The 7017-nt window shown below is 49.7% G+C and overlaps 1 protein-coding gene across 1 annotated transcript in view; it reads right to left on the bottom strand.

The window, feature by feature from the left end:
- The window catches only part of LOC119951929 (zinc finger protein 420-like), a 98845-nt gene that overhangs the window by 17136 nt on the left and 74692 nt on the right, over nucleotides 1–7017 (bottom strand). The gene's annotated exons all lie outside the window — the stretch shown is intronic.

A 7017-nucleotide genomic window follows, 5' to 3' on the forward strand; every position in this document is an offset into this window, starting at 1 on the left:
GACTCATGTGCGTACCTTCTAGCAGGAGTATGAGAGGGGATCGACAAAAAGGCGGAAATCCAGGGTGGACGAGTTGGAGAAGGAGGTGTCATGTCTCAGTCAGCCCGATGAGGACCCTGCTCTGCGGCTGGTGTACAGAGAGAAGAAAGGCACGTTGTGGGACCTGTGTCTTGTTGGGTGCCGGGGTGCATACCTGAGACCGCAGATACAGATCCGCACGGACATGAACCGCGGCTCCCCCTTCTCGCTTGGAAAAAAAGTGTGGGGTCAGTCAGCAGCTCCTTGCGCTGCTGGCTAACGAGTCCCTCCGGAGAACTTCAGGGCCCAAATTTGAAACCTCTACAGTGCCCTTTTCTCCCTGGATCTGTCCAGCTAGGATACTTGCAGAGTTTTGTGGGAGGACTTGCCGCAGGTGGGTCCGGAGGGCACCAGGAGGGTTGATACCCCTATGAGCTGGGGGAGGTGACCTGCGCACTAGACAGCCTGTCCAGGGGCAAAATCCCACGGCTGGATGGGCTGATTGTGGAGTTCTTCAGGGCACTTGGGGACGTCCTGGGGAGCGACTATGCGGGGGTCCTGTGGGAAGGTATCGCGGCTGGGGAGATGCAGTCTGACCAGACTGTCTGCCCCTTTTCTGCGGCTACATTCGCGTCTGGGTGTCCCTAGAAAGGGAGCATATGGTGTCCATGGGCACCATCGAGGCCTTCCGTGCCCGATGGGCACCGCCGGGCTTGGCGTGCTTTATTGACCCCTATAGTTGCACTCTCATTAGAGTTTTTTTAACGTTTCTGTTGATCTTTGTTACGTTCGGGCAGTGCCCCTAATAGGAACAGCCCGTTTTGCTTTGTCCCTGAGTTTGTTTCCTTTCTTCTATTTTGTTGATGGACTTCAAAAGAGTGGTCAATCCACCTACCCTGCAAATCTTTAGGTTGTGGGGGTGAGACCCACACAGACACGGGTAGAATGTGCAAACTCCACACGGACAGGGACCCGGGGCGGGGATCGAACCTATGTCCTTAGTGCTGTGAGGCAGCAGTGCCAATCACTGTGCCACCGTGCCGCCCTTTGTCATGATGTTTCCATTCCTATTTTATCATCCACCTCCCAGTGACACTCATTGTAACACATAAACGTCAAAATATCTTTGCTATCTTGTCCTATTATTATGTAATAATAATTGACAGAGTAACACACACTGGAATTGGAATAACAGGCAGGTTATTGTCTAATCATGACAGAGTAACGGGGGTGCCTCGGTAGTTAGCACTGTTGCCTCAAGCACTGGGTACCTGGGTCACTGTGTGGAATTTGCACATTCTTCCCGTGTTTGCGTATATTTCCTCCCACAGTCCAAAGATGTGCAGGTGAGGTAGATTGGATTGGCTATGCTAAATTGTCCCTGGGTGGGGTTATAGGGATAGATCATAGAATTTACAGTGCAGAAGGAGGACATTCGGCCCATCGAGTCTGCACCTGCTGTTGGAAAGAGCAAGCTACTTAAGTCCACACCTCCATCGAATCCCGTAACAGCCTCCCCGAACAGGCGCCGGAATGTGGCGACTAGGGGCTTTTCACAGTAACTTCATTTGAAGCCTACTCGTGACAATAAGCGATTTTCATTTTTTCATTTTCAATCTTTCCCAGTAACCCCACCTAATCTTTTTGGACACATGGCAATTTTGCATGGCCAATCCACCTAACCTGCACATCTTTGGACTGTGGAAGGAAACCGGAGCACCCGGAGGAAACCAAAGCAGAAAAGGGGAGAAAGTGCAAACTGCACACAGACAATTTCCCAAGCCGGGAATCGAACCTGGGACCCTGGAGCGGTATGTGCTACCATGCTGCCCTATCTACCAGCATCTGCTTCATATTCCCTAACAAAAGTCACCATTGTCCCAGGTGACCAGAGCCTGCTTGTCCCTTTGAGGAGCGAGAGCTGACTGGTGGTGATTTAACCTGAGTGTCACCACGCCTCAGGCGAGGGGCAAAGTTGGGAAGGCGGGGCCCTCGTGAATAACCTCAGCCGGTACAAGAATCAAATCCACGCTGGTAGCATCATTCTGCACCACAAACCAGCTGTCTTTCCAACAGAGCTAAACCAATGCTGGATGGGATTGGGGATTGGCCAAGTTCGGGTGATCTTTCAGAGGGCCAGTTCGGACTCGGAGGGCTGAATAGCCTCTTCATTCTGCACTGAGGGGATTCTATGATTCTACATTGAATCCAATGATATGTTCACTCACACACTGCAGCCTGACTCTGATTAAGGGAACAGAAACTGTGTTTGTTAGTCTCAAAGTGAGTGAATCCTTTGCTGTTTCTCCCTCTGGGCCCCATCGCCACTATTATTGTCTGATTGTCCCACTGAGACTCTCACTGTTATTATTGGACAATCAGCCAGTCAGCCTGAGCCTGTGGCCGCTCTCACCATCTGTCACCGTCACAATGGCCGGGTGATTGACGGCAGCTCCGGGCCAATCGGAAGAGGAAGGGCGGGGCTGGAGGACCGAACGGGAGTGGCAGGTCCTCCAACCAATCGGAGTGAATGAGGGGCGGAGCCCGCTGTGATTGAAGCATGCGCAGTGTGGGTAATGGCGCAGGAGAAGGGTTGTGTTTTCAGATCGGAAATTGGTAAGAAGCGATCAACAATATGGAGGGAGCGAGAGATCGCGGGGGTGGACGGAAACGTTGTGTAAAGTTGTTGTGAGCTTTCGGAAAAGTGCTTAGACCGAGCGGAGCTGCAGCTCCTCATTCGGCTCGGGTTAACGGCCGCCATCTTTATTGGCTGTGCATCAGGGTCAATATATTGAAGCACAAGTTGGACAGAGTTTATTGAAAATGGAGTTGAGGGTTATGGGAAACTGGTAGTAATATAGAGAGAAAGCTGAGCTGAGGAGGGATCTCTTCACTCCAGGATGTGGTGAAGCTTTGGAATTCTCTCCCCCAGAGGAATGTGGAGCCACAGTCATCAAGTATGTTCAAGACAAATATTGATAGGTTTGTAGACATTTAAGATATCGAGGGATCTGGGGACCATGTGGGAAAATGGTGCTGAGGTACATTGGCCAAGGATCTCATTGAATGGTTGAGTAGACTCGGTGGGCTGAATGGCCTCCTTTGCTCCTATTATAATCTCTGTGTAGCACAGTGGATAGCACAGTTGCTTCATAGCTCCAGGGTCCCAGGTTCGATTCCTGGCTTGGGTTACTGTCTGTGCGGAGTCTGCACGTTCTCCCTGTGTCTGCGTGGGTTTCCTCCGGGTGCCACGGTTTCCTCCCACAGTCCAAAAGATGTGCAGGTTAGGTGGATTGGCTATGCTAAATTGCCCTTTCGTGGCCAAAAAAGGTTAGGTCGGGGGTTACGGTGAAACGGTGGAGGTAGGGTGCTCTTTCCAATGGCCGGTACAGACCCGATGGGCCATATGGCCTCCTTCTGCACTGTAAATTCTATGATTCTATTTGTCTTAGTCAGGAAGCAGTGAGCTGAGCTTGGATGAAATGAAAATCGCTTATTGTCACGAGTAGGCTTCAATGAAGTTACTGTGAAAAGCCCCTAGTCGCCACATTCCGGCGCCTGTCCGGGGAGGCTGATACGGGAATCGAACCGTGCTGCTGGCCTGCTTGGTCTGCTTTAAAAGCCAGCGATTTAGCCCAATGAGCTAAATCAGCCCCTGGATCTGTCAATCAATACGAATCAGCACCTTCAGGAGAATTGGGAGAGTGAATATTAGATACAGCAGAATGAGAATGGAGGGAGAGTGTGTGGGATGGAGATTTACAACTTTTGGGGAACAAGAGGAAACGATGTTCCATAGGAATCAGAATGGTCTGTTCTGAATTTCCATCCTGTACTAACAATGATGCCATTTGTAAATTGGTTTTCAAGGATATTGGAAGAGGAGAACTTAGACAGAAATCTCAAACATCACGTCGCGATATGATAACTTCACTCGATTCCTTCTGATCTGAATATCATTGGGCTCTGAATATCATCAGCGAGAAGGAGAAATGTTTGTCCGACCTGTCAGCTTCAAAAGGTTTTAAATGTCAGTGTGACTGGTAAACCACTGAGACCCACACAACACACACCCGAGTTAGAGTGTTCCAGTGAACTGACTGTGGAAAGAGCTTTAACCAGTTAGTCGGCCTGAAAAAACATCACACCATTCACAGCGAGGAGAGACAGTGTACATGTTCTGTGTGTCGACAAGACTTCCACTGATTGTCCAATCTGGAGAGACACGAGGAGACCCAGAACATGGAGAAACCTTGGAAATGTGGGGACTGTGGGAAGGGATACAGATTCCCATCTCAGCTGGAGATTCATCGACGCATTCACACTGGGGAGAGGCCGTTCCCCTGCTCTCAGTGTAAGAAGGGATTCACTCAGTTATCTCACCTGCAGTCACACCAGCGAGTTCACACTGGAGAGAAGCCATTCACCTGCTCTCAGTGTGGGCAGGGATTCACTTGGTTATCCACTCTGCAGGCACACCAGCGAGTTCACACTGAGGAGAAGCTGTTCACCTGCTCTCAGTGTGGGCAAAAATTCACACAGTTATCCAGCCTGCAGTCACACCAGCAAGTTCACACGGGGGAGAGATCATTCACCTGCTCTCAGTGTGGGCAGAAATTCACTCAGTTATCCAGCCTGCAGACACACCAGCTTGTTCACACTGAGGAGAAACCATTCACCTGCTCTCAGTGTGGGCAGAGATTCACACAGTTATCCAGCTTGCAGTCACACCAGCGAGTTCACACTGGGGAGAAGCCATTCACCTGCTCTCAGTGTGGGCAGAGATTCCGTGCTTCATTCAGCCTGCGGAGACATCAGCACGTTCACACTGGGGAGAGGCCATTCACCTGCTCTCAGTGTGGGAAGGGCTTCATTTATTCATCAACCCTGCGGAAACATCAGCGAGTTCACACTGGGGAGAGGCCATTTATCTGCTCTCAATGTGGGAAGGGATTCATTGATTCATCCACCCTGCAGAGACATCAGCGTGTTCACACTGGGGAGAGACCATTCACCTGCTCTCAGTGTGGGAAGGGATACAGTGATTTATTCACCCTGCAGACACACCAGCGAATTCACACTGGGGAGAAGCCATTTACCTGCTCTAAGTGTGGGCAGAGATTCCGTGCTTCATTCACCCTGCAAAGACATCAGCGAGTTCACACTGGGGAAAAGCCATTCACATGATCTTAGTGTGGGAAGGGATTACTTAGAAACATAGAAAATAAGAATAGGAAGAGGCCATTTGCGCCTGATCTGCCATTCATTATGTTCATGGTTTATCATCAACTCAGTAGCTTCATCCGGCTTTCCCCTCCATATACTTTGTACCCCTTCGCCCTAAGTGCTATATCTAACTGCTTCTTGAAAACATACAATGTATTGGCCTCAACTATTTCCTGTGGTAACAAATTCCACAGGCTCACCACTCTCTAGTTGAACAGATTTCTCCTCACCTTTGTCCTGAATGATACACCCTTTTCCTCAGACTGCGACCTCTGCTTCTGTGCACTCCCACCATCGGAAAAATCTTTCCTGCATCTACCCTGTCAAGTCCTGTTAGAATATTATAGGCTCTATGAGAGCCCCCCTCATTCTTCTGAACTCCAGCGAATACAAACCTAACTGATTCAATCTCTCATACGTCAGTCCCACCATCCCAGGAATCTGTATGCTAAACCTTCGCTGCACTCCCTCGAGAGCAAGAACATCCTTCCTCAGGTAAGGAAATGAAAACTGCACACAATATTCCAGGTATGACCTCGCCAAGGCCCTGTATAATTGCAGCAAGATATCCCTGCTCCTGTGCTCAAATCCGCTCCCAGTGAAGGCTAGCATACCACTTGCCTTCTTTATCACCTGCTGTACCTGCATGCTGACCTTCAGTGACTGGTGTACGAGGATACCCAGGTCTCGATGCACATTCCCTTCTCTTAATTCATGACCATTCAGCTAATAGTCTGCCTTCCCGTTTTTGCTACCAAAGTGGATAACCTCGCATTTCTCCAAATGATACTGTATCTGCCATTCATTTGCCCACTCGCTCAACTTGTCCAAATCACTCTGAAGCATCTCTGCATCCTCCTCACAGTTCACCCTCCCATGCTACTTGGTGTCATCTTCAAATTTGTAGATATTGCATTTTGTTCCCTCATCTAAGTTGTTAATATATATAGGGCGGCGCAGTAGTTAGCACTGCTGTATCATAGAGCTGAGGACTAGAGTTCAATCCTGGCCGCGGATCACTGTGCGTGTGGAGCCAAGTTCTGCCCGTGTCGATCTCACCCCCATAACCCAATGATGGGCAGGGTAGTTGAATTGGCCATGCTAAATTGCACCTTAATTGGGAAAAAAAAAATTGGATACTTTAAATTTGAAAAGTAAACTCATTAAAATATCTTGCAAAGGGACTTCCGGTGGCGGCTATGGAGGAGTAAGTCGCACGTTTTGTGGCTCTCGATCTTGTCGGACTTTTGGATTTTTCCCCGACGTTTTTGTACTTTTGAGTGCTGGATCGGAAGGCATAGGCACCCAGGCACTGACTCCAGATATAGGTGTATGGAATTAAGAAGTAGAAAGTATCGCAAACAGCTGAAGAAGTGGGCAAACAAGGGCCGTGTAGAAGCTGCTGCTGAGGACAATATGGCCGATGCCCAGACCCCGGTGCAGACAGCCCAGCCAATAACGGAGCATCTGCTGAAGGTAATTCAAGAGGGATTTACCACGTTGAAACGGGACAGTTTAGACCTGATTCAGAAATCTATTGAGGGCCTGGAACACAGGCTGGATGCCCAGGATTGTACGATCCAGAAGCTGGAAAAGGCGCTGGAGGAGCAGGAGGATCACCAAACGGTGGTGGAGGCGGAGATGGAGAGGCTGAAGGATCAACAAAAAAAGGCTCCTGGAAAAGATGGAGGACCTGAAAAATAGGTCTCGTCAGCAGAATTTGAGAATCGTTGGTCTCCCGGAGGGGGCTGAGGGCGCGGGTGCCGCTGCGTA

Source organism: Scyliorhinus canicula, chromosome 17 (assembly GCF_902713615.1).
Source record: "Scyliorhinus canicula chromosome 17, sScyCan1.1, whole genome shotgun sequence".
NCBI classification, from domain to species: domain Eukaryota; kingdom Metazoa; phylum Chordata; class Chondrichthyes; order Carcharhiniformes; family Scyliorhinidae; genus Scyliorhinus; species Scyliorhinus canicula.